The sequence below is a fragment of the Tyto alba genome, unplaced genomic scaffold, assembly GCF_018691265.1.
Source record: "Tyto alba isolate M040663 unplaced genomic scaffold, T.alba_DEE_v4.0 Super-Scaffold_19, whole genome shotgun sequence".
Taxonomy (NCBI): domain Eukaryota; kingdom Metazoa; phylum Chordata; class Aves; order Strigiformes; family Tytonidae; genus Tyto; species Tyto alba.
In genome coordinates this window covers 10,134,365-10,161,931 of record NW_024881281.1, presented here as the reverse complement: position 1 = coordinate 10,161,931, position 27,567 = coordinate 10,134,365, and the positions used below count along the sequence as shown (strand labels likewise).

Genomic DNA, 27,567 nt, shown 5'->3' with positions numbered 1-27,567 from the left:
GTTTGCACTTCGGGAGTCTAAATCTTTGTTTCTTCTTCTAGCTACCTTTATTTCCCCTTATAAAATGAAAACAATAAAAGATGCATCGCAATATACCGTAAGTAGTTACGTTACAGTGGGGAGGGAGGGGGGGTGGTGTGGTTGCAGTGCTACCGTTAGAATTTGGGTATCAATACTAGTTTTAAACTTGAGTAATTACTGGGGCCTTGGTACATCTTTAATCTCTGCTTATGCTCCATATAATCAATGACGTTTGCATTAGCTCAGTGAGCAGAGAGAGATGAGAGTCTGCACTCTCATTCCTTGGGAAGTGCTTCTAATTTAAGATTGGTGTGAGGCAGGAACTCAGAACTAACAGTATTTGAAGCCTTGTGCAAGCAGTGATGCTCTTCTAAGGGAGTAACTATCACTTGCCACAACATTTGCATTCTAATGTTATTGTTAGTGCCTCTTGGTGTTTTGAGGTTGGCCCATGAGTGTTTGCAGGTGAGAGCATTGCCTTCAGCCTGTGGAACTGCTTCTGCCTGTGGCCTGATGGTGGTGAAGTTTGCTGAGTTTCTTACAAGGCTCTAAAACTCTGGAGGGTGAAGTTTCCATTACAAAAAGTGCAGTCTCATAGCTGAGTTTTTATGCAGGGCAGTCAGTGCTTTAATCTTGTTTTGTGTATTTATTAATAATTATATGTGGTTCCTAGTGGTTTTAGGATAAGTGTTATTTAAGGGTGAAATGGTAAATGGTTTACAGTTTTTACATGGCTGGCTGAATTAACTGTGGATTAATTTTGTCTCTGTTGGAGAAAAAGTAGAAAATTAAATAATACCACAATTATGTGGCATATGATGGTGAGACAGTTGGCATTTTTTTCAGTAATCACACTGCTTATAGCACACATACTGAATGAATACATTGTCCTGTAATACCTCAAAATCTATGTTACTTTTGTCTTTGGATTTAATTTACTGCAGTACTCAGCAGAACCCAGCATGAGACAGTGAAATACTGCAGCTGCATACAGCACTGCTGGTCGTAAAAGTCTGTCAGTACAACACCCTGGACATGCTTTGGTTTCCTGCCAAATTAAACAGTTACTACGCTCTTAGGAAGTACCAGCCTCTAGATAAGATATAATTTTCCTGTCCAGTATTAATTCTTCCCCTATACGTGCAGGATTGCTGCTGATAAGCACCCAAAGGGCAGTAAGAAAGGCTGTTCATAAGAATTGTTAGAGAGCTTGATGATGGATTTTGTCATGTGTTTCTACTAACCAGTTGCAATCTGTGTTTCTTTGGAGCATGGTCTTCTAAAGCACTGCAACCCCTGTGTAGGCAGTAACTCCTCGCTTACCCACAGTGATTCTGTAGTTTACCAAACACAAAACAAGTATTTATTGAGGGCACAACAATATTGATAGGAATGTGTGGGTAGGCAGGCCTGAGCTGAAAGTTTTAAAACCCATCCGTCCCAAAATATGAACTGTTCTTATTGTACTCTGTTGAGATCACAGGATACATCCAGGATAAAATGAATTCCAGATTAATTGCTGAAATGGCAGAACTCTTTTAATGTGTCATCAACAGTGCTTAGATACAGTACATCTGCATACATGGGTATTATCCTGAAAGAAAAATAACCCTGAATTTAAGATTATTCTTTCTGACCTGTCTCCCTCCCACCCCAAAAGATCTATAGAAAAAGCTTACTAAGTATTTCTCACCAGTAGGGAGTACAGATTAAAGCTTTTTGCTAATGATTTAGTGAGCAAGGGGAATGTTCCTCTTGAGTGTATTCAAACAGCATCTACAACTAGTAATGGAAATCACCATCAGAGAAATAAATTGTGATCTTGTGGTCATCCCAGGAGCAAGGAAGTCCCAGCTGCAGGTGCCTGATGTGGGGAACGGGTTCTTTAAGCACCGTGCGGAGGCTCTTCTCAGATCAACTCCAGTCAAGAACTCATGCTGTAGCCCCTACAGGGAAACTAAAGCCTGGAGCGACAGGTTTTGTCGGGGGACAAGTTGTGGGAAAACAATTGGTGCTTTGCTTGCTGTGGTTGGTGAAACTCAGGATTACCTTGCTTTGAGTTTGAACAAGAAGTTCAAATGAGTATCTGAAAACAACAAAGAGCAATGGTGATGAAATTATAATGGGGTATGTGAGGTGTAAAATCCAGAAGGCAATAGAAATAAAGTATAAGAGATAAAACTAACTTTAGGCAATCATTAGTGAAAAGTATGTATCTGCACTGAATATTCTTCCCAAGCTCTAAGACTCTGGAGGGTGAGGTTTCCATTACGCAGCGTGCAGTCTCATACCTGAGTTTTTATGTAGGGCAGTCAGTGCTTTAATCTTGTTTTGCGTATTTATTTATTAATAGCTGTACATGGTTCCTAGTGGTTTTAGGATAAGTGTTATTTAAGGGTGAAATGGTAAAGGTCTACAGCCTTTACATGGCTGGCTGAACTAGCTGTGGATTAATTTCACCTCCATTGGAGGGAAAATAGAAAACTAAATAACGCCACAATACCAGTACAGATAAATAATAAAAGATTTCTTATATACAGTGGTTGTGGGAAGGAGGGGAGTGCTGTTTATTTTCAAGGTCATTTTGGTTTTGGGTTAAAACTGTGAGTTCAGCTTACCATTATTGTTAGGGCTAACGCTAATAAAGATTATCCAGCAGGTCTAACAGGCCAGGGGCTGAGATCTTAAATTACAGCCTTAAGAGAAGTGCAAAGTTCCTTCAGCCATCCATCCCCACCAGCCCTGCAGTCTCGGTTCGGGCTGTCACCCAGTGCAGCGTGCTGATGTTCAGCAGGTACCAGTAGGTCACGCAGCACAGGTGGTTTTGCCGCCAGGGAAGTGCGGGGCCTGCAGTCCCCTCTGAGGCTTTCCCCTGTTCTCACTCCCTGCCTTTCACACAGCTAGGCTGGAGGTGGTGGAATGAATTCTGATGCTACCAACTGTTTGCTCTTGTGTTCAGGGAGGCTGAAACCATAAGCAGAGCAGGTACAAATACCAGGGGTGAAAGTAATGATGGGGTGTTCAGAAAGGAGGCTGGACTGGTGCTTTCTGAAATAGGGCGTCACAGTATTGGGGGGTTTTTTGTGCTAGGCATGTCTGCACCCAGGCTGACAGGGGCCCTGCTTCCTGGGGAGCTGCTGTGCTTGAGTTCTAAGAGAAAAACTGGGGATGACATGGTCAGTATACACAGGGCATTAATTTGTTCTTGTAGCATCATAGTACTCTCCTTTCTTCATGTATTTATGCACAGACTGTCCCTGGGAGGTAGAGAGTTGTGCTGATCTGAGCTAATGTTATGTGTGCCATTTAAAATTTCTTCCTAAATATAATGGCAAAGGTCACACATTCGCTCTCCACCAGCACACTGCCATCTCCTCATTTATTTCCCCATCTCCTGCCTCACCCTTCCTCTCTCCTTAGCACCGCTAGTAGTTGCAGAGCGATAGCAGCTCACCAGAACACTGGGTAAATACAGCCTGACATCAGCCTGCTCTGGTACCTGAGCGCTTTTATTTATAGCATCTCATTGGTTTTTACATTTTCATTAAGTACGCTTAAATGGTTTTTCAATGCTGTCACACAAAATTATGAGCAGCATGCTGTCTTAGTCTGCAGTTAGGAAACTCATGCTGCTAGAAGTGAGGCAAGTCACAGACTGTGGTGACAGAGGAGCTGGAAAGATCAATTTCAGCTTATTGCTACCAGGAGACTCTAATGTTTTATATATTTACAATTCTTTTATATAAACACATGAAAATACTTAAAAGAGTGGATTTAGATCGCTGCAGTTTTAAGCCAGAGAAGCTTTATTATGATTTCTATGCATGTGTTGAGGAACAAATTATAAGTTGTCCAGTGCTTTACACTAGGTTACAAGAAAAGGATTCAGGATCAGTGACCTGCTAATCCTACTCGCCTGCTCTTTAGATGCTTAAGACTAACAATGTAATTGAAATTTCCTTTTTTTTTTTTTTTTTAGCACATAATGGAGAACGATGTGTGTCCAGTACAAGACCAGGCGTGTCGTTACAGCTTCAGTCAGTAGAGGGAGTGTGGGCACCTGTATTAAAAGCCAAATAGGGTCACCCGTGACAGCCAAAAGAATCGATTTTCTCCTGGAATTCCTCCTTTGTCTGCAAAAAAAGGAAAATTCTTTAAGCGTACATTCTCCTAGATGCCAAAATGCAGCTGTTGGCTACTGACACTGTTGATAAAGCTGAAAGTGCAGGAGAGAGGAATGATCCTTTGTGCTTGCCATGCTTTTCTCCTTGCGGCAATCACCCTGAGAGCACTTGGGTGCTTGGAGCTGGGGGCTGGCGTGGAGCAGTATCTTCACTCCCCCGTGTCAGGATCTCGTGTCACCATTAGTGACTGTGGCGGGGTTCAGCTTGCACAAACACCTGTTTCTGGGGAGGACACGGGCTCCCCCTTTTCACTGAGGAAGCTGAGAAAGAGATTGTGTACATGCCTTCTGTTGCCTAATCTAGGTGTTGCAAAGAGCTTCCTGCAGCATGCAGTGCCTTGCAGGGACTCCCTTGCGTAAGAGGGAGGACCCTGAAGGAGAAATAACTTGATGGGTCTGTGGGCCTTCTGCTTGAGGACTCAGCCCTGAGCTGGTGCAAAACCAGAGCGATTGGAGGGCTGTGTCAGCTAAGCTCTCATGAGTGGTACCATCCAGCAGTTTGAAATGGAGGTGGACAGTCTGGGTTCATCCGTTCTTTTACCAGTGCACCGCTTAGTTTGTGTGTTCACATGTAACACTTGGTCTCTGTGGCCTCCATTTCCCATAATAATGGGAATGTGGACTGACTTGATTGCTGTTTATCAGAAACTTCAAAAGAAATTTTCAGTGAAGTTGATAGAAAATAATTTTTATTTTTTTAATAGGTACAGTATTGCTTGACTTCTGGTCAGGCACAGTGCTGCCATGATATAGCACAATATTCCAGTTTAGTGCATCCAGCATTTGTACTTTCTTGTGTTCATTCCTTACGTCAGCAGTCTGGTAATATTCTCCACTGATTGTCCCTAATTGGTACTGCATGATGTTAAGCAATCCATTTCAGCTGTGTCTAGTCACTTAAATGCCAGGCAAAACTTGATCAGAGACCTTGTTTGGCTGAATGCAAAAAAATAAGTAACATTCATTTGTGCTCATTTTCTGTATGTAAAAGATGAAAATGCAATAATGTTGTTGTTGATCAGGAGCCCAGGAATTGCCAGGCTGTAGCACTCTGGATTCCTTCAAGTCTGCAGAGCGTGGATTTAGAAATATCAGAAGGAAGAGCTGCAGTATTCCAAACCAGGAAGTTCTTAAACCATAAAGGAGGAATTTAGCAAAAGATTAAGGTAAGTGCCGAGTCTGGCTTGACTATAGAGTGCTCATGACAGAGGAAGTGACAAAATAAAAATGTGGTTGTTATCTTCAGACCTCTCTGTGTACGGGTGAATTTTAATCCAAAAGTTTGGTGTGGTTTTGCCTAGATATGCAATGAAAAATAGGACTTGTACTCTTCAGATTTGTTTTAGTGGCTGCATATCAATTTGGGATTATAAATGATGATTTGATATATTGTATAAAGTCTAGAGAATAATACCAGAATATGCACTCAGACTTTGATTGTCCCAAGAGAAAATGGCTTGTGAACCTTTTCTTAGTCTGGGAGAGTGTGAAAGGAAACAGTCCTGTGTTACTGGGAGAAGGTGTGTTCTGCTTTATGGGGTTAAAGGCTGGCGAGACTCAGGTGCTGCACTAGCTGGCATCCTACAGTTAGAACTGGCCACAGCCCAGTGTGGTGCCAGGCGGGCCCTGGAGCTCCAGGTGGCATCTTTCAAATGAGTTGTGACAGGACACTGATGTGGAGGTAAACCTTAGGATATTAACTCTGCAATCCAGGCTCCGTTCCACCTGGGCTACCTCCCTAAATTTAGGGCTGCCTCCCTGAATTTCCCTTGCCTTAATTAGGTTCAGTATATCCTCTGTTTAAAGACATTTGTTTTTTGTTGGTTTTAGTGCTACAGCACTGAAGTTATCACAGAAGTCTGAGAAATGAGGGTGAAGAGAGAAAAAGTTTCTCCTTCCTGCATTAGTCATCTGGGGTTTGCCCCTTGCAAGTGAACAAATCCTATCAGAGCGTGCCTTACCGAGTAGGTGAGACTCACCTGCAGGCTTGAACACTGTCAGGTTGGAGTATCTCCTGGTGTTTAGTGACTTTCTTGAGAATACCTGATTTCCCTGCAGCCAGGTTGCTCTTTTTCTACTGACCCATTGTAAGGTGGTGGTCATCCGAAACACAAACGCAACAGGAAAAGGCAGTGAGTTCCAGCGTTCCAATATCAAGAGAGCTCCATTTAAGCACAGAGTAATTTGTCACTTCATTGATACTGCTTTTAAGTGCTACGTAAGAACAGGACATTTTAAACAAAATGAGACAGTTTGCCTAAGTTGTCTAGTACCCAGTCAATTTTTTTTAATGGTGTATGAAAATAATGGAGTTCATCTAATCAAAGTTAAACATTAGCTTATATATCCCTTTTGTAATTTTCTTTTTACATACACTTCCTCGAAGCAGCTTTAACTGTAGCAGGAAGGGAAAATTCCTTGCATCAGTCTCCTTTGTTTCATGCATCCAAAGCACCTAAGAGCACTTTGGTTGCACAGAGTCTGTGCTTAATCAGCTTCCTTGGTTGGTTGTGGACCTTTCAGACTGCAAGTCATGGGATAAAATGTATCTGTCAAAATTGGCTTGGTTAAGCCTGAAACCACTTCTCACATATGGATTGTATATTATGTTTTTGTTTGGTAAACTGACAGGCTGTCTTTAGGATCTATCCAGTTACTTAAAGATATGCTTACAAGTTTGCAGGTTCAGTGTCAGATTTTTGTAAAATGCTTTTGTGTTCCCTCTGGATAAGTTTAAGACTGCTATAATCGCTATTAGTCTTACAGAGGCCAGACAGATGCTGTGATACAGAATATCTAGCATAAATATTTGGGATATGAGGATTTTACTCATCTTTTATTTAAATATTTTAATGGTTTGATTTATAGTAAAACTTTTAAATGGCTTTGAATTTAAAAAATGTCTGGCTTCTCATCAGAGCACTTAAACTATTTCTCTATTCTGACAGTTTTTAAAGTGGTGGGTTTTGTGTTTTGTTTTGGGTTTTTTTTTGGTTGGTGGTTGTTGTTTTGTTTTTTTTTTTTTTCAATCTCAGTTGTAGCTATTTGTGCCTGTTTTGTTGAGGGGGGAACTGGGGTGCATACATTGGTAAGGGAGAAACTGTCAGTAACTAAAGAGCAGAGGAGTGTCCTGGCTCTGAAGGCTGAGGTTTCTGATACCAACTCAGAATGTGCCTGCCTGAACTTCAGTTTACAGTGGCCTTTGTGCATTTGCATGCTGGAGGCAGCTGGATGCATCTGAGTGGAATTTTCAAAATATAGTAACTAATGAGAAATGAGTATAGTCCTAGTCCTATGACAGTGCAGGAAAAAACTCCCATAAATTTGTCAAACCCAGGATTTAATTTAGGGGTGGTCTTTACGCATTTTTGTTGTTTTTAAAATTTATTTCTACAACAGTGATATTAGGTGATGATAGAGAATTATTTCTTCTTCCTCACACCCCATACCATAAAGAGCACCTTAAATATTAATTTATTTTTTATCTAATTCAACCACATGCCATTATTAATCCATATTAATTCAGCATCCAGGAAAGCTTTGCATATAAAATGTTGACATTATTAAATGAATGTTGGCTGCTACATCCCAGGGTGCATTTTTCTGCCTCTCCTGATGTGTGTGGGTTTTTTTATTGCCTTATTTTTTTCCCTCCCTTTCATTCTGACTGCCCTGCTATGACTTGTTTCTCATTTGCTCAGCCCTGCAGGGGAGATATCCTGAGGGCTAATATTCATTAGACAGTAATTAAAACAATGAAGGATGCATGTTAATGTAAAATGCTACATTTCTTTTGTAATTTTCAAAAAATAAATCTTCCCCTGCATGTATCCTCTTTTAGGAATCTGTCAAAAAGTAGTAGGTAGCTTCTGTCTTTCCCTGCAGATTCCAGAAATCTGTAAGGAGGATTTCGGGCTTCTCAGAAAGGTCTTTTTATAGTGTCTTGTACAAAATAATTAGAGTTCAGAAACAGTCAAGGCTGACGGTCAGGCTTATGAAATTAGGAACAGCCAGTGCTGTGTGTTAGGTTTGAGCTGCAAGGGGACTGGCGGTTGCTCCTCTGCACACAGTTAGAGCTCACAGGACACTTCTGTGTCTCCGGTCAGTGGCTGAAAAATGACGTCTGCAGCTTCATGTCAGTCTTCTCAGGAAAATGAAGGATTGCAGAAGATTGTTTTCTCTACTGCTGTTAAGGGTGGACTTTGTTATTTGGGCACAAGGAATTGGAAGAGGGCTGTCTGGCTGTGTGGGAAGACAAGATCTCTCTTCCCAGGAAGGTGGTTATTGTGAGCTCAGGTGTGCTCCTATTCTGAAGGCACAGGCAAAGCAGCCTTTAGGCAGGTGTAGTTTGCGGACATGAGTGTGGCAAAGTGGGGAGAGAGATTACCTGGAGAACACAAAAGTAATATTTTATGCAAGTGGCTGGGGTAAATACCGGCTTCTCCCATCCACACTTGCAGGGATGTGGCCCTGGTACGCACCCATGCCGGCGGGGCAGCGTGCGCCCCCCGCGAGGCAGGACCCCACCACGGGACACCAGCCGAGTCTGTTCCCTGCTGCGCGGGGTCACCACACAGGACGTTCAGGGTGCAGTTTGCCCTTCGTGATCCTCCTTCCCGCCGCCGTCCCAGGAGGGCTGGTAGGAAAAGAGCTTTCATGCTTCCATCCTCCGCCCCCGCCTCTCCTTCTTGACGTCTTGGACACTTGCCAGCTTGCGACCCGATGCCCCCAAGAAATATTTACTTCCTGTTTTTTTGCTTAGACCTCCAGAGGCCTCATTTTTCATGAATAAAATATGAGCTGTTCTCCTGGAGCCATGAAAGGAGGAAACCACTGCCAGCTGGTGTGACCACTGCTTTTTATTGCTGTGGTTGCTGGTGCCTCTGCCCTTGCAGAGAAGGGGGGAAGAGAGGAAACAGCTCCCAGTTGAGTCTGGGGACTGTTTTCACTGTGAACTGTGCTGTCCGGAGCCAATGCTGAGGAACACCTTGCTTTGTGATACCGTATGGCAAGCAGTTTGTAACTGAGGAATTTAAATGTTTGTTTGAACTGAAGTTTTACTTTTTTTATCTTTTGATCAGCGCACATCACTGGCTTATGTTTAGTTTTCAATCTGTTGTAATGAGAGGATATTTCCCTGGAGTTCAGCCTCCCGCCCTCCCCCTTTTTTTTTGCAACTTTTTGTATTTGTTCAGATGAATGTAGAGTTGTACAATCACTTGTCTTAGCTGTGAATCACATCTTGCTTTTTCCATCTGTTTCCACACTTTATCAAGATTATTTTGCACTAGTTTCATTTTTTTGCTTTTCTTGCAACTCCTCTTGTCTTGGCATCTTGTTCAGATTGAAAATACGTGATATGCAAATAATAATGTTAAATAATAGTACTTACCCCTTGGTGACTGTACTTGTGCTCCCATATTTTGAAGACAGAACTTAGTAGTTGAGGGGAAGGGGTGTCGAATGCCACTTTATTACCCATATAAGTAAATAGCAGTGCACTGTCTTACCCACAAAAGTGTTTAGTACATTCTTCTGGTGCTTTGGAAACTATTATCTCTCTAAACATAATTTGTCCTGGAGATTTTGAGGCTGCCAAGCAAAGCTTTTCATGCAGGTACTGCTTCTGACTATTAGACTGGTACCACAGCCAAGAACAGAGACCAATTCCTACACTGTTACTGCTTCCCACTCTTGATCATTCTCTTAACATAGTTCCTGAATTCAGTACTCATATCAGCTGAGAACAGGCCAGTTTGCTATATATAAGTATATTTTTATAATAGTTTCCAAGTCTACTTTGGGATTTAACTTTCCAATTCTGCATGTATGCTTGCTAGTAATATTTTGATAGAATCTTTAACTGAATGACTAAAAACTTAATTCATCCAGGCAGCACCCTCGCCTGAGAAATGATACTGCCAATATATAAGTGGTGAAACTGAGACAGGAAAGTTTGAAATGTCTTCCCCAAGAAAAGCGAGGTTTGGTTTAGAACGTGGCCTTCGTCCACTATATTGAGTACAATTTACTTATTTCACTAATTACTTATACAATTACATTTGTGCAGGTTTTATGCATGTTTCTATATGCAAATATTGACATGTTTGTACATGGAGAACACGTGTATAACACTATATAGGTATACTTACTTAAATACAAATTGATGGCTAGCTCAAAAAAAGTTCTTAGATGTTAAAAAATAGTACTTATAACCCCTAAATGTGAAGCATAGATTCCCCCACCTCTGCAATGGTTACTTGATTATTTGGTTATTTTACCCACTTCTCTGGGTGCTAAAATGAACCACATACAGTTGTTCAAGTTAATTCTCTAGTATTTCAGTTGTCATTAATGTAAGATACTGTTTACTGCTGCAATATAAGAGGATTCTCAATCAGGTAAATTGCTTCCCAGGCACATAGGGCTATATAAATTGAGTGTGCCGTAAGTCCTCTCTGACTGTATTGTTCTTCAGAGATAACCTTCTTTGTCTGATCAGTGAATTCCTACTTAACAACCTCCTGAAATACATGCTGACGTCAGGTGCTAAAGGTGCTGAAAGCCCAGAAAATCTTACATATTGTCATCAGGGTGAGCATGAGCTGGGCATGAGCTGTTGGCTTTGCCTTTCAGGAGTTGATCTCCTCTAGACAGATGATACAGAAATACAAATGCCACCTGCACTGAGTTACTGCAGCTTATGAGACGTGTTGGAGTAGAACAGACAAAGACAGAGCTGCACACACAATCTTTGCTGTAAAATGAATATATAGCAGCTATACAAACATGTTTGATTGTATGGCTTATCAGTCAGCTTTTTCGTTGGACTTAACTGTTAGTGGATGTGAAGGTTCGATACAATACAACCAGAATACAGCAAAATGCCCTTTATGAACATCCATTGTTTCAGTGCATTGTAATATACACAACTGTACTTAGTAAATCTCATCTCAGGATGGAAATATTATTATTCCTTATTCAAAATAACCTCATGATAAAGGTGCTACTGTGACGGTGATTGAGAGACGGGACTCCTGATGGGTGTAAACAAGAAGTCTTTATTGGCAGCAGCTCTTCTACAATTACACAGTCTCTAGCAATACTTGTCAACATTTGATTGGTCATTACCCTCTGTCCAGGATACGCCAGACAACCCATTGGCTACAAGTTAGTTACTGCTATCCTAAGCCTATTGGTTAGTAAAATCTTACAAGCACAACATCCTATACACTTTTAGCTGAAGGCAAAAATTTTCTACTGCTTAAGGAATGGGCAGATGTTTCTGTTAACTGTAGTCTTGCTTGTTTTCCTTTAGATCAAACTCAGCATTCTTATCTTGTTCCTCCTTCTACATTCCCGTTTGCTGTTTCCAAGGCTTCTGGCCCACCAAGGTCAAGATGTCCTCATCATTCACTAACTGCACAGCACTCTCAGTCCTTCTTCCCAGCGGTCCTCCTACATCTCACTCTTTCTGTCCAACTATTAAGATTCTTTTTACCAATTTATGTATCAGTCTTGGCACACATTGTAAAACGCATGGTAAACAGATCACAATAATCAATAATATGGCCAAAACATAAATTACTGTTTTTATCAGATTTTTAAGCCAGCCAGTAAGCCCCCATCCTCCCAAGTATTTGTCCAAGCCAATCCCCATCATTGGCAACCTGAAGTTTTGCAACACTGTTTTGAAGGGCCTATATGCTGGTGTGAATGGACTGAGAATGATCAGACAGATTCATACAGCATAGACCCTCAAAATACTCGCAACCATGCCCATGTGCTAAAAGTAAAAAATCAATTGCAGCTCTGTTATGCAGAGTGACATGCCTTATGTCATCGTTATCTGTTAATAAGCCTGACAGGGCAGAACTAGTAGTGTTACTTTGTTTAGCAAGCCAACAACCAAGCTTGTTCAAGGTAGCTAATGCCTGTGCTGTGCCAATAGATGGGATAAGGGAGGCAAGTACTCATAGGCCATGGTTTAAAAATTCAACATCATCATTGCAGTCTGGGCCAAACCTTTGCACACTTCGTTTTCCTCTTCTCATCTTAATCATAGATGTCAAATTTACCTTGCTAGAGTGGAACATAGTTAGCCTTCCAAAAGTACAAGGGCCTCCCACAGCTTTTCTGGGTATTCCTTTCCATGCCCTATTTCCACATACTAAAAACAGATTACCTACAAGTCCAACAGCATCATTTCCTGGTGTAATTTGTCAAGGTAAAGTATTACTGCACCATGCCGAGACATTGGCATAGATGCCTGTTCCTGAAACATCAATGCCAATTTTATTAATATATATTCCACTTGAATAATTTAAATAGAAACATGCAAAAGCCTGCGTGGATCCAAAAATGTCTAATTCCTGGGGTTGCAGAGGGAGAGCAGGGAAGTCACCAATTTTATCCAATCCCATACCGCTACTATTGCTGAAAAACCAGCCACTCGGCTGGCCTGGCCATGAGTGTTTTTGCTCACACCACCACTTTGGTTCAGCCTTGCCCGGGGTGGTACAGTTTCTTTGTATCGTCAAATTATATAGGCTATCCCATTCATTTTTACTCAAAGGCACAGCTACCAAACAAGTTTGAAAAGGATTACTGGGGGAGGTCATGGATATGCACAATGTAGATTCATTCAAGGTTCCTGCCAACGTAAGCCAAACATTACCTTCTGGGAAGGGTGGCAAGACAACTGTTTCCCTTCCCTCTAAACTAAATCCTAATAGAAGAATTAATTTGACTAAATAATTCATAATCTTAACGATATACAAATTACATTTCACAGATTAATATAAAATTTATATGCTCTTCTGGAATCCGTTAAAATTGAGATTTGCTGGCTCCTAGTGGAGGTGAGCCTGACTATCTAAGAAGATGAAATCAGGGAAGGGATGTCCGGATGGTCAGGATCCTCCGAAGAAACGCGCAGAGATTCTTGGAATGGTCTCACGTTCTTTGCTGGGATCCACCTTGGCCGTTTTCTGCAGAGACATAAGCATAACCTCTTCCCCACGTGACAAGGGGATAAGGTCCCATGACCTTACCTGTCTCTGGGTCTTTGATAAGCACCTGGGCTTTTTGCTTAATTTCTAATTGAGAATTATTACCAAAATGCCGTATGGGATCCATTAATGAGCAATTTAAAAAATTAAAAACATACAGTGCTTTCTGTAGTCTCTCAGCCGCGGTGGCATTCCCCATTCCCCCTTTCTGTTGTAACAAAAGACACTTAAGTGAATCATGGGCCCATTCTGTTATAGCTTGGCCAGTTGGGGAATGGGGAATTCCCTTATTAGGTGTTTCTCCCCAGAGGGTAAGAAAATTTGCAAGTCTTTGAGAAGTATATGGTGAGCCATTGTCAGTTTTAATTTGTGAAGGAATTCCTAAGATCACAAAGACATTTGCAAAGTGACAACAAACATCCTTTGCTGATTCCCCAATATGGCAGGATGCAAACAAGGCACCCAAAAAAGTATCTATGGAAGAATGAATATATTTAAGTCGGCCAAATTCTGGAAAATGAGTGACATCTGTTTGCCATAATTGAAGACTTTGAAGTCCCCTAGGGTTAACACCTCCTGCAACAGAGGGGAAAGAATGTGTTTGGCAATCAGGGCACACTGCAATAATGCTTGCTGCTTGGCAGTGAGACAAAGTGAAGGTGCGCATAGGGCGGCTGCATTCTGGTGATAAAAGGCATGGCTAAGTTTTGCTTGGGCAAACTGGTCTGGTAGCACTTGAACAGGTAAAGTAAGTAGATGTGGCAAAAAAATCTATTCTATGATCAACAAGGGGTCTGGCGCATTAGGATCCCACTGGTAGACCAAAGCATGGGGTTGCTTGGCAGGATTTAGGATTATTGAAGAGAGGGGCAGCTCAGGAGCCCATCGAGCTGCTTGCCTGCGGCTTGAAATAGCATCAGCTACATGTTGCAATGCTTGGCAAGCTTCTGACCTGAGTTGCCAAGGTGACAAAAGATCTGGTTGCCCTTTCAACAAGGCAAACAAAGGGCTTAGTTCTGCGTTTGAGATTCCTAGCAAAGGGTGAACCCAATTGATCATTCCCAAAAGTTTTTGGGCATTGTGTAATGTGTGAATGTCTGTTTGAATCTGCAAAGGTTAAGGGGAAATAGTTTGGTTCCTAATGCACCAGCCAGGATACTTCCATGGGGGTTGACGCTGGATTTTTTCAGGAGGATGCAAAGTCCAGCTTGAGTGATAACAGCAACTACAAGGGATAGGGCTTCCTCCATGACCTCTTGCTTTTCCGCTGTGACTAAAATATCATCCATATAATGATAGAGGAGAACATTAAGCATTCTCTGATGGATAGGGCTAAAGTCTCTTGCAACGAACCACTGGCCAATAGTAGGGCTGGTTTTCATTCCTTGGGGTAAGACAATCCAGTAGTATCTCTGCAAGGGTGCTTGCATCTTGGTACTTGGAACAGACAAGGCAAATCTGGGAGCATCATCAGGATGCAAAGGAATGGTGAAAAAGCAATCCTTTAGGTCGATGACTGTCAAATGCCAGTCTCGAGGGATCATAGTAGGAGACGGAAGACCAGCTTGCAAGGCTCCCATATCCTCCATGGCAGCATTAATTTTTCGGAGGTCATGGAGCAAGCGCCACTTGCCACTTGATTTTCAGATCACAAACACAGGTGGATTCCAGGGACTAGTAGAGGGGACTATATGCCCCTTTTGAAGTTGTTCTCTGACAAGTTCGTTGAGTGCGTGTAGTTTGGGTAATGGTAGGGGCCACTGATCCACCCAAACACCATCACCAGTTTTCCATATCAGTTTCAGGGTGTCACGCGCCACAATGGCCCCCGTTAAAAATCAGACTGAATTTTAAAACCCCATTGAGAAAGTACATCTCGCCCCCACAACACCATGGGCACCAGTAAAACAAACGGTTTTACAGAGGCTATGTGACCTTCTGGTCCCGTCACCTGAATGAGATGATAACTTTGATAAGTGCGGCTACTTCCTCCAATTCCAGTGAGGGCCTGAGGCACTTCTGTAAGAGGCCAGTTAGAGGGCCACTTGGCCTGAGAAATGACAGTTACATCGGCTCCGGTATCTAAAATACCAGTGAGAGTTATCTGTTGCTCCTGTAATGATAGAGTGCATTTATAGGTGGGTCTTTTGTCAGAAATTGCTTGCACCCAGAATACTTGTGGGGACCCTGTGGAACCAAATCCTCCCTCTCTTTTTTTATGCTTTTCCATAGTAGGGGGCAGCTTTTTGAAAAAAGAATCAATTGTGTGCTACAAGTTCCTTTGGGGACAGTACAAGGTGGAAAAAGGGTCCAAGCCATGATTTTAATCTCACTGCTAGAATCTGAGTCTATGACCCCGGGAAGAACAAAAAGTCCCATAAGGGTGGTTGAAGACCTCCCTATCAGCAAGGCACTCTTCTGGAGCCCTGGGGGACCAAAAATTCCTGTAGGGAGTAAATGAACAGAAGAGTCTAGCAATGTTACTGTGGTTGAGGTTGCCAGGTCCAATCCTGCGCTGCCTGCAGTTGCTGGGTGAAGATTTGAGGGGAACATCCATTGGGTGTCTGCGACGGCGGCCGAGGCATCTGTGTCTGCGCGCGGCGCCGTCCCGCGCTCCGGGTCCGTTTTCCCTGAATCGGGTGACCTTCAAAATCATACTTAGAGCGACATTGGTTAGCAAAGTGACGGCCTTTCTGGCACCGCGGGCATACAGCAGAGGCTTTAGGCTTAGCTCCTTTCAGAGCAAAGCAGTCCTTTTTTATATGGCCGGGTTTACCACAGCCAAAACAAACTCCCTTATTTCCAGAGGGGCCTTTAAGGGCTGCAAAAGCTGCAGCCATTGCTTCATATTTATGGTCGAATGTGCCAATACGATTACATGCTTCAATCATTTCAACCAAAGTTGGGTTCTGATTAGGCAAAGATTTAAGAAGTTTCTTACAATCATTGTTTGCATTCTCAACAGCAAGTTTTAAAAGCAAAATTTCACGAGCCTGAGGGTGATCAAGCTGACACTCAAGCGCTTGCTTAAGACGGTCAACAAACTGCATGAAAGATTCGCGGGGCTGCTGCACAATAGTCGTGAATGCCTTTTGTGGCTTCTGTGCATCGGGGACCTTAAGCAAAGCCTGTCGTGCCGCCTCACAGATTGCCTCCAAGGCTTCCCGCGGGCAATCTCGGGCTTGGGCAGTAGGGTCTGTATGAGGCCCCGTTCCCATGAGATGGTCCATTGTAAGGGCTGCCATGGCTGGATTATTATGGCCTATGTAATTCACAAGAAGAGCTTGAAGCCCTTTCCGCCATTCAGTCTCCCACAAAGCATATTGGGTGGTAGGCAACAGCAACTGAGCAAGTGATTTGAGATCGTACGGAGTCATAACATAAGCACTAAGTACAGAACTTAACAGGCTGGCAAAAAACGGAGAGCCTATACCATGTTCTGTCACTGTCTGTCGGAGTTCCTTAATTACCGAAAAGGCCCCTTCTTTCAGTGCCTGTTGTTTAAGGCGAGCCCTATTATCGCAGGAATCAGGGGGGTAAAGATCTGGCTCTTTCTCAGGATCAATAAGTCCAGGGTCAAAGGGGTCTGAATCTTCATCCTCGCTATCATCCGGGCAGTAGCCTGCCGCGAATGCTCCAACAGATCGCGAAGGCTTTCTCCCCCCCTCGCTTGTAAGGGCGGGGGCTGAGGGTTGCTCAGGAGGAGGCGCGGTAGGCTCCGTCACAACGAGGGGGTCGGAGATACTCCCCTTTTCACTTGCATGAGATTTTTCTTGTTCTGATATGACTTCAAATATTGTCCTCCATGAAGGAAGCATACTCGCAGCCACTTGGTCTCCTTTTGTTGCATAATGCCATAATTTAACCCCCACCCGATCCCATAATTCCTTCGTAAAAATTGAGGACGGGGTAACTCCCGGCAGTTTAGACGCCGTCCATTTCAACATGACCTTTAAGTCATGCGAAGGCAAACATTTGCCATGCTTTTCTAACAGCTTAGTCATAAGTTCAAAAACGTCTCTCTCTTGGGTAGACATTCCGTGACCCATGTTCCGTGCAGCTCACCTCCTTATCCTGGAGGGATTGATCGCCGGCTCCTGCTTCCTTTCAGCAGCACCTCAGTCCCGCGGGGCTCACCATCGGCCGCTCAGCCTGGGCAGCTCCTGGCTCCTCACACCGGGCACCATTTGACGGTGACTGAGGGATCGGACTCCTGATGGGTGTAAATAAGTCGTTTATTGCCGGCAGCTCTTCTACAATTACACAGTCTCTAGCAATACTTGTCAACATTTGATTGGTCATTACCCTCTGTCCAGGATACGCCAGACAACCCATTGGCTACAAGTTAGTTACTGCTATCCTAAGCCTATTGGTTAGTAAAATCTTACAAGCACTTTTAGCTGAAGGCAAAAATTTTCCACTGCTTAAGGAATGGGCAGATGTTTCTGTTAACTGTAGTCTTGCATGTTTTCCTTTAGATAAAACTCAGCATTCTTATCTTGTTCCTCCTTCTACATTCCCGTTTGCTGTTTCCAAGGCTTCTGGCCCACCAAGGTCAAGATGTCCTCATCATTCACTAACTGCACAGCACTCTCAGTCCTTCTTCCCAGTGGTCCTCCTACACTACAGAATGTAGTGTGCATACACATGCATGTTGAGTGGAAGCAGTGCAGATGAACTAGACAGGCAGGATTGTAGGTTATAACTCTGTTTATTAGAACTGGAATTTTTTGAAAATGAATGTCTGAAAAGACATGTCAGCTGCCAGAAATAGTCCTTATTTCCCCAATACATCAGCCAATATAACCTTGAACAAGGCATTTGACTTATGCAGCTGTAAAACAGGGTTAAAGGCCTGAATATAATTGGAAAACCAAACGCTGCAGCAAAGTGGATCTTTCTTGAAGAAATAAAAGATTTACAAACTAAAACCTTAGTTTGATCTTAAGGTCATTAGGATCTTAATGGCATCCCATTGCACCTGTGTTCTGCAGCCTCAAAAACCATATAATGCAGGGAAAGGCCTGATCCTGACAGGGGGCTGCGCACCTCTAAGCCACAGTACAACAGTGCACACTTGGTATGGAGTTGATTTTCCTGATGTGTCTAATGTAATTAATGTCACAGGGATTGCTCATCCACATGAAGTTAAACCTGTACTTACGACTTTTTCTAAATTGGGTCCTCAGTTCCCTATTGGAACCAGCAGACTGGGAGCATGATGTGCTTCCCAGCACCAGCTGCTCGGATGAGATTTCTTTGCAATGGGTGACAAAACCATCTTCCTCACTGATACGATCGCAGAGCCTGCTGCAGGTTGAAGGGTTGTGGAGATGGGAAAAGATTGCAAATAATCTGCTGGTGCTGAGATTGGAGACTGGCTTCCAGCAGAGCTGGGTGGTGGCACATCCTTGCTAAGCCCATGGCTTTGACAGTCTGCAGGCACAGTTCCCATGAAAACAAATGCCAAAATTCTTGTGGGACAGGTCTCGTTTTGTGTGGGGAATGACACCCACCTCCTGCAAGCCTATACTGGTATGGGAGAAGTATTTCACCCTTCTGTCTGCTTCTGTGATACAGACTTACAGTAATTTTTATGCACTCTGCACCTCAAAAAAATACAGTTTCAAGGCAGTAATGATGGAATTGATCCAACAAGGTTCTAGTTTCTTTTGATCTGCTGCCAGATTGACCTGCTTACGTACTTCTAGATCTACCAGGTACACAAACTGATCTTTAAATACAGTGATACGAGGCTTTTTGCAATGTGGGGATAAGGAAAGTAAAACTTCCCTGAAAATTTGAAGTGCTTTTTACAAAGGTTAACATCTAATATCCTCTATTTTCTATGAAAACAGCTGCAGAGCAGAGCCCTGCATTACAAATCTTGGCTGTTCTTTCCCAGATCAATCATGTCAGCCCTGTGAAGGAGGATCTGCATGAGCTGTGAATTGTAAGTGTATTGTCAGACTTCAACTCCTTGACTATTGGGACCTGAAGGTCACTGCAGTATGTCATTCTCAAGGCAATTTTCTCTGGAATTGCAATATGTCCATGGCTTTATTTTATGACTTTGATGTCACAAAGTATTAATAATCTTGTAAAACAAGCCCACTTGCAAAAAAAAAAAAAAAACAAAACCAAGATTTGATAATTTATTTGGGGTTTTTTGGTCAGAATTTATAGTCTGCTTAAATATCATAGCTTTTGGTGTGATACACAGGTATGGATGCAAGTGCATGGGTTTCTCTGCCATACTTGCCTGTATACAAAAAAGAAATGCATTTTCAGTCTATTGAGATGGCAGCTGTTTCCATGACATTTTAAGCCCAGTTTGCAAATATCTTCATCTCTTTTCTTCAGCTGTACATACAATTTGCATGCCAGATGTGTGTGACATGGCTTAATATTTTTAAGTGTTTTTCACAAAAAAAAACGTCAATTACTTTCTTATTTCCTTTCTTCAATAAATATCTCAGTAATCCACTCTTTCTTTTCTTTTACCACAAGCATTGTTACTTGTATTGCAAAGAATATACAAATATATAAATATATAAAAATAATAAATTAAAGGTACAGGCAAATTACCTAGTAGAACAGACCAGAAGCCTGTTCAAGCAAACATCCTCTCTGAGAAGATGACTTTTATCACAGGCTCAAATAAAAGAGAGGCAAACAATCAAACAGTTACAGAATCTGTCCAGAGAAGCTTAATTTTCATCAAGAGATAAGGGTTGTCTCATACTTTTTTAATTCTAATAGAAATTAACATAGCTACTGCTGCAATATAATTGTCTTAATTACCTTTAATATATTCTGGCATTGAGTTCTACATGTTACTTTAATTGTATTTTTCCACTTATTAACTTTATATTTGTTGCCACACTCCTCAGATTTTATTTCCTTTAGAGAGGGTAAAAGAACACAAAATTTACCTCTGTTCCTTTCATTCTTTTGTATCTTCACAGCGAACAACTTGGCATTTTCCACCAGCCAAATCTGAGGTGTGTATAGTGGATTTGCGTTGTCTGAAGCTGGGACTGCAATGCACGCTGGCGTGACTGACGCTTGCAGAGAGGGACACGTAGCACAGTCTTGTCAGGAATACTGGGCATAATTACTGCATCCCATGTTTCTAAACACGGTTTTTGTGTGTCTGCATGCCTTTCGTTGTGAAAAGGAGTAAACATGTGCTTTGTGGGTGCTGTGAGGACTCTTGGGTTAGTGGCTGCAGTGCACACTAAAGATCAGGGCTAGTCAGTTCTGATAGGACTGAGGACTGAGCACTTCCAGCATTCATTGAGCTTGTCTGTGAGTATTTGGGACTGAGACAACTATTAGAGTGGGCAGCACAAGCTATTTTAACATGTACATTTCATATTTAGTCTGGTCAACTCAAAGCACTTTACAGATCAGGTTGTTATAAAACAGTTTGGGTTGGAAGGGACCTTAAAACCCATCCAGTGCCACCCCCTGCCCCGGGGAAGGCCCCCTTCCCCCAGCCCAGGGGGCTCCCAGCCCCGTCCAACCTGGCCTTGAACCCTTCCAGGGAGGGGGCAGCCACAGCTGCTCTGGGCACCCTGGGCCAGCGCCTCACCCCCCGCACGGGGAAGAATTTTTTCCTTATATCTAATCTAAATCTGCCCTCTGTCATTTTAAAACCATTACTTCTCATCCTACCCCCGCCCCCTGACCCAGAGTCCCCCCCCACCTCTCCTGCCCCCCCTTTAATCCCTGGGAGGCCGCTCGAAGGGCTCCCCGGAGCCTTCTCTTCTCCAGGCTGAACCCCCCCAACTCTCTCAGCCCGGCCTCCCAGGGGAGCTGCTCCAGCCCCCCCAGCATCTCCGTGGCCTCCTCTGGCCCCGCTCGAGCAGCTCCGGGTCCTTCTGCTGTTGGGGGCCCCCGAGCTGGCCCCAGCACTGCAGGGGGGTCTCCCCAGAGCGGAGCAGAGGGGGACAATCCCCTCCCTGGCCCTGCTGCCCCCCCTGCTCTGGCTGCAGCCCAGGGCACGGGTGGGTTCTGGGCTGCGAGCGCACGGGGCTGCCTCACGGGCAGTTTTCCCCCCACCAACCCCCCCAGTCCCTCTCCCTGGGGCTGCTCTCCAGCCACTCCTCGCCCAGCCTGGGTTTGTGCTGGGGGTTGCCCCTCTCCAGGCTCTGGGCACCTACTGCCAGCACTGGCATCAATCTGGTAGGAGTGGGATGGATTGAGGTTTCACTCCTGCAGCAACTTGATCTTAAAGCCCTGCTCACCACCTTGGCAAGGCCGTGGCTGAAGATGCTCTTCCCCTTCTCCCCAGCAGCCCAGGTTTCTCAAAGTGAGTCTCATGGTCTAAGCAGCCAAACCCGGGGCTGTGGCACCAGTCCCGTAACAGATTCGACTGGTCCTTTCTAACCCTTTCCCTTTGACCAGGAGGACTGATGAAAAAAACTACCTGTGCTCCAGAGTCCCTTATCACCACTCCCAGGGCCCTGTAATCCCTCTTGATACTCCTCAGAGCGCTCCTGGCTGTGCCACCGGTGCCCCCGTGAAACAACAGCAGCGGATAATAGCGGAGTGTACGGGGCTCGGTGGTCTCTCGGCAGTATCATTATTCCTCTGTCACAGTTAGTGAAAACAGTTGTTGAGATGGAGGGAGTTTCCATTTTACACCAGCTTTAAAACCAGAAACCAGATTAGAGTCCCGTATAGTGCTCTATAAAAAGCCATACTGGCAGCATTCTCATGGTGATTCTTCCTTCTTGGAACATAGAATACAATTTCTGTAGTGCAATTAATAAAACTAAGTTGGCAGGAAACTGAAGAAGTGTGTGCAAGTCCCTGCATCTGGGTTACATCATGGCATTTGACAGACAAAATCCGCATTATAAAAGATTTTCTGTAATAAATACTCTAAAGCGAAAATGAACACCTGGCAAAGGATCAGGCTTTCTCAGCCCTTCTGCATCCGTTTTAGTAAAACTGGGATTTTTGGGAGTCCTTTTCACCTGGCAATCACTGCAGCAATATCCAGTCAGTGAGAGAGGTCGGTTGGGGCATCTTGCTACTCTGCTGTCACAAGACATATTATTTCTGCGTAAAACAAGAATATAAAGATATCACACCGATTCTTTAAACCTTTTAATGTCATACTGAAGAATGACAGCTGGGATCAGTGGATGGTTGAACAGGTTGATGGTGGATACATACTGTGGTGGGAAACCCAAAATTCTAACGTGGTAGATAGTTCCTCTGTACCAGAGTAGCATGCTTCTGTTGCAAGTGGACATTTCTGTGGAAAGAGAACAAAATGCAGTTTAATTACCATTCACTGTTCTCCTGGAGACAGGACAGCAGCCCACTGCCCTGCATCAGTGCTGAAACACGATGTGCTGTGGGTTTTGAGCTATGTATTTACGCTATGCTCCTTACTGTGGTGTTCAAGTTAGGTCACTCAGGGTCTTGGGTTGAAACCTCCCATTAATTAAAAACATACATATGTTTGCAGGAGGTAGAGGACAGCTAGTTGCACTGTCAGTGGCCTCCTACTTTTTCTGTACTCCTGACTTACACAAGAAAATGGCTAATATTCCACACCTCGGCAAGGAGCCAGCCCAGCTCTAGCAGAGCTCATTAATGTAGGCTCACGCCTCACCCAGCGTGCAAAGCTGGCTGGGAACAACTAGCTTATCGGCTTCTTTAATCACTGGACATTAGCGGACGGGAGGTGATCCTGCATGGGACTCTACGTCATGTAAATGTCTTTATGCTTCAATTTTCTCATCTGCAAATTGCTACAAAGATTGTTTCTTGTGTGCTTTGGGATCTTCTGGGAAAGTGTGCCTGGTGCTGAATTATAGTGTCAGTGCCTCTTCGGAGATAGCCTTGCTTTTCTGGAGAATTAAAGGCTCGGAAGCTGAAGTGGCAGGACTGGATGTTTCAGTGGGTGGGCTAGCTGTCCAAACCACATCCACGCATTGTTTGCTGAAGACATTCTAAAAGTCTAGCTTTTCTCTAAGTGTCGTAATCGGAGCTTGTTTCCCTTCCCCAATAAATACAGCTTCAGTTGTAGGTACTGAAATATTTTTTCAAGTTCTAGGCAGAGATAGGAACCTTTTTTGTCCTGGCTCCTGTGCCTTATCTTTGATCTAACACACTCCACTTCATGCAAATGAAACAGGACTCTCTTGCCTCTCACAGGTGCTGCACATTCTGTAGCTCTGGTAGAAAACATCTGGTGCTTTTATTTGGTCTGAAATAGCGCTTGTGTCAGGGCCCAAAGAACAGGGAAATAGATTGCTTTTTTTTCATAAAGTACAGGCTGGCTCTAATTAGTTACAGACCTTGTTTGACCAGGTCAGAGAAAACAATAGATCTTCACATGCCAGGAAACAATGAGAAAGGTCTGGTGGCACATACTTGGAGCAGCAGCAGAAGAGGGAGATAATTTTTTGACATACAGTGAAAAACAGTAAGCAAGCCAAAAGGAATTTTGATTTGCAGTGCACAGAGACAGAGCTTGGATGGTTTGCAAATGACTGGTGCTGGTACACATGACACTTTGGCGACTGGAAAAATGCACAGTTGCCCCATTTTGAGTGATCTTTGTCTCCCTGTATTTTCCTGACGATACACTGAGCTACATGACGGTATACTGAGAATTAGCAGAGGCTTTATAAAATAGGCTGCAGCTTCACCTAATGAATAGAGTATAAGACACCATGCTGGGAGTTCTAAGGTTGGCTTTCTTCTCTGACTTTAATGTGTATAAAAAGAAATGTGTGAACTGAGTGAAGTACAGCATGTTAATGCCCAGAGTCTGGCCACCTAGGTTCTGCACCCAGCTGTGCTGCTGTGTTAGGGTGGGCCTTGCAAAGATAAACTAATCCCTCCCAATTTCAGTTCCCATGTTTACAAAATATAAGTGATGTTTGCTCACCTTTGAGATCAGTAGGCATAAAAATCCCTTTATTTGTGCAAACCTGGCTAAGTGCAACTGTCAGTTGTCCTGATCTTTAAAAAATGGACTAAGCAAAGGACAGCCTGGTCTTCAGTCTCAATTCAGACAAGCAACAAGCTTTAGGGCAATAACAAAAAAAAAATGAAAATAATATATGGTACTGTGTTAGGGATGGGAGGGCTGCTTAGGATGGCTTATCCACTACTTAACCTTTGTTTTATTGATGCGCGTTGTTTTCCCCCTGCCCCGCCGCTCATGAATATGATGTTATAATCATAAATGCCAAATCTCCCTTCAATCTCTCCATGCTCTGATCCTGTTGTCTTACTTTCTTTTGGTCATGCTTAGTTGTAGATATTCAACACTGAAATGTAGATGTTGACCAACATATTTCTGCTTCAGCTGGGTGATCACAGATATGTTACTTTTTCGCTCCATGACTCATTTACTTAATCTGAAAAGAAGAGTTTCATCTTCAGCTGAAAGATTGGCAATAATCTACATACTTTAAAAAAAGAGCTATTCCAAGTTTTCCACTGCCAGTGTGATCTTGTGTAGGTCTTTTGGACAAACATGGTATCAGAAGACAGAAGGTCTCCACTTAATGGATGCTGAATTTCTCTGAAAATCCACTTGCCTTTGGGCTCATGGATAGGAAACAGTGATAAAAATTACACTACTTCTTCAATCATGCAGTGTGATCCATTTTACTGTTTTTCATGTGTATAGAGTGCTGTCCCGCATTCCTCAGAATCATTGCTACTGCAGCAAGGTAGTTTACTTTAAAAATGTAGATCAACAGGAACCAGACTCTGCTAATGATTAAATTACACTGATTGTTGAAGTTTAAGTAACAGTTAATGCACTAATTTCAGTATAGGAAATACACTAAAAAAAAGCAGTAAGAGCTCCTCTTGATCTTCATAACTAATGAGAACTGCCATGATCCTTCAACATATTTCCACCCACACTTTCTTTTATGTTAACGAGTGTGTAGGAATGCACAGCAGTCAGCCAAGTAGAAAGCCTTCTTTCAGAGCCCTTTCCGTCACACTGTACAAGCCACGTGCGCTCCCCTGAAGGGTCCTGGAGCCAGACCTTGCCCATGTTGAATCCTGGCCAACAGTCTGATTTCTTTCAGGGAAACAGAACCAAGTCAGGCCTCTGGACAAGGACGTACCTAACACGCGTGTCTGAGCTACGTGCACCCAAATATGCATCATCAGCTGCACTGATCATTTCTGGAAGGAAGATGAGTGGAATGCATATCATTTAACTTTAAACATCTCATTTGGGCTAAATCTAAACTACCCCTATAATTCATGGATGGAAGCAAGCATTGTTAGAGAGCAATTAATCCATTTTAGATGTCTGCAATATTGGGAATAATAATAATAAGGTGAATTGCACTCCAGTGCCTGTTTCTCTGCACTCATTATATAGGAAGTCTAGGCAGTTGGCTTGGATATAGGTGTCTGAAGATAGATGAGAGGTTTCTTTCACCCAGAATCTGCTGGGTATTGGAGGCTTTGCAGTGGCTCTTGGTTGGGGGAACAGATGTCGGAAAACATGGCGCTACTTGACTGAATCGTTGCAACTGCAAGATCTTAACAGTTTAAAAACTGTTAACAAGAAATTTCTGAAATTTAGTCTTGGCCTAGAATGGGTAAGGCCTAAAGCAGTCACTGATCCTCAAGAAGTTCTTCCAGCAGATCTGTAATCAAAGGGAAAAAAGAGCTTTTTTTTAAATCACTGCTTTAATCTTGTTTCTTCCACCAATGATGGAATTTTGTGCTCTGCCACCAAATGCAGCAGGCTATAAATAGTGTCAGCTTGAATGAATAGTAAGAACTTAAGCTTCTGTTGTGGCTGCATCTTTGAGATGATGGAAATCACATAACTGCAAGTTGACAGTAAGGAAGTTGCACGATATTTTCAAATATAGTTGTTTCTGCCACCACTCAGTTCCCACAGAACATTGGCAGGGCAAATGGATATATTTGTTAGGGATTTTTAGGTGTGTGGTAAGGAAAAGGATACAACCCTCTAGAGCATTTGTTGACTTTTGGGGTCCTGATGTCACCACTTCATGTGGCCTACATATGCTCTCTGTTGCCTGTAAAAGGTTAAAATAAAAGGTTTAAAAGTTCTAATAGCCTTCGGGGAACAAGCACAGGCTTTAGGAAGAGTAACCTATTGGTATGTGACAAATCAAGTGTCGCATCAGCTCTTTGCGGAGGAGTGCTTCATCTGCTGCTGCTGGGTAATAAAATGGAAAGATACTTGAACACGTTGGCCATTTCTTATCTGCTGTCTTTATTCAAACAATATAGATAACAGCAAAACACAAAATGTTCACTTTTTGTTTCCCTAGATGCATCCGTGACTATTTTATTGGTTTTTACATTACTTTGTCTGTGTAATGCTTTAGAATAATTTAAAAGAAAACAGCTTGAAGCTTTTTAGTGATCCCAACAGCTAATGCAAATACTTACCAAATCAGAAGAATGAATCAGTCAAGTGGAGACAGTTTGGCTATCTGTGAGAAGCCACTATTCAAAACAAGGTATATATCATACCACATAAAATAGAAGGGTAGTATACAACAAGAGGTTTATCAGGTAAATACGATAGCCCAGAAATGTCAGAGATTGCATACCAGTTTTCTGCATGTAATGTTTTAAATGAAAGTCATAGCTCTGCTCACCTGTGTAAAATTAACAAGTCCTTCTATATTCATCAGCTTAAACTTCAGCGTCTCCTGTGTTTCTCCCTGTCTGGGATCGTCAGTGCAGGGTCGTCTGCCTGCATGCAACCCCTGTGAATAAATGGTTATTGGGAAATAGGAAAGCCACTCTGTGGAAGGATGGGATTTCAACTTTTTTTTTTTTTTTTAATTCTGAAGCTTTGTTTGTGAAGAGCAGGTACAACAAAAGCTGATGGATAGCTTTGTGGGAGCGCACTTCAGCCACATCACTGCCAGAGCTCTGCGCCCAGACGATCTTTCCTCTTCTCCTTGGAAATTCCCCTGAGAAAGTTTAGTCAGAGAGGCAGATTTATTGAAAGGATTCAAGGAAATTACTTAAGAGCTGTGAAATTTTTCTAGCTTCATCTTACTGAGGGGAGCAGGCTCAGTTCTCCCAGTTCTCTCGCAGGGGTGCGAGGGAAGCCCGGCCCTGCAGTGCTCAGCGGGGAGCGTGCAGCGCCCGGCACAACGGCCTGGGCTGCAGGACGCCCGGGGTCACTTCTGGGACGTAAAATATAATATTCATTACAATATATGACTATTTGCACACAGAGCCCTTGGGATGACCGAGTTCTAAATAAGAAAACAAAAGCGCTTGTAAAATTAAAGACTTCTGCCGCTGCAATGGCGAAGCGATGAGAAACGCGCCAGTTTGCAACGTAGCGTG

The 27,567-nt window shown here is 43.1% G+C and overlaps 1 protein-coding gene and 1 long non-coding RNA gene across 2 annotated transcripts in view; one reads left to right on the top strand and one right to left on the bottom strand.

Annotated features, from left to right (window-relative positions):
* Window positions 1-5,226: 5,226 nt before the first annotated feature.
* The window catches only part of CLIP2 (CAP-Gly domain containing linker protein 2), a 104,330-nt gene continuing 81,989 nt past the window's right edge, over window positions 5,227-27,567 (top strand). Inside the window, exon 1 of the mRNA XM_032993687.2 lies at window positions 5,227-5,370. The gene's annotated coding sequence lies outside the window, so the exon portion shown is untranslated. The remainder of the gene's footprint in view (window positions 5,371-27,567) is intronic.
* Window positions 11,246-17,444, bottom strand: LOC122153337. The gene is made up of 2 exons (XR_006165213.1): window positions 17,281-17,444; window positions 11,246-13,194 (listed from the first exon to the last, which is right to left on the bottom strand). It is a non-coding gene; the product is annotated as an uncharacterized LOC122153337 (long non-coding RNA).